We start from the raw sequence: 696 nt of genomic DNA, 5'->3' as shown, positions 1-696 counted from the left end.
AACATCCATTGTTACTGACAGAGACATGTCGGATGGGGAACAGGAGGATGATGTCCATGTTAATGAATGTTATGAACCCCAATTTGAAGAGGGTATTTTATTACCCCATCAGAATTTGATGATCCAGTAAGGGACCTGTCTTTGTGAAAAGAGAAGTCTGTACTGTTAGCCTCCAGATTAACCTCCGTAGTGGTAACCCCAAGTGTGACTCGGGGTAGAAAAAAGTTGCTGAAAGCGGTAACCTCGAGTCATACTCGGGGTATGTAAACCTATGGGAAGTAGCAGTAAATACATTGCCTACCGGATCTGCCGGCGTCCCCTGTTGTCCATCGCCGCGATCTCTGTCTTCTTCCTTCTTCCTCTGGCGTCTTCTGCACACTATGAGTCACAGGGGAGATCCCGGTGACGTTGGTGAGTGTACATTGCCAGCTGGGCGGGGCGGGAAATTCAAAATCTATTTGTATTGCAGTCAACACAAAATAACTGTATTGAATGCAATACATTGGATTTAAATGTGTAAAAGTGGTACATTGTTTTCAAGAACATTTAATTTATAGTATAATAAAATAGTATGAGTATAATATAATATAAGGTAGCACTGTATATATATACCGTATTTTTCGGACTATAAGACGCACTTTTTCTTCCCCAAAACTGGGGGGGAAAAGTGGGTGCGTCTTATACACCGAATACATG

The sequence above is a fragment of the Pyxicephalus adspersus genome, chromosome Z, assembly GCF_032062135.1.
Source record: "Pyxicephalus adspersus chromosome Z, UCB_Pads_2.0, whole genome shotgun sequence".
Classification (NCBI taxonomy): domain Eukaryota; kingdom Metazoa; phylum Chordata; class Amphibia; order Anura; family Pyxicephalidae; genus Pyxicephalus; species Pyxicephalus adspersus.
This window is presented reverse-complemented; position numbering follows the sequence as displayed.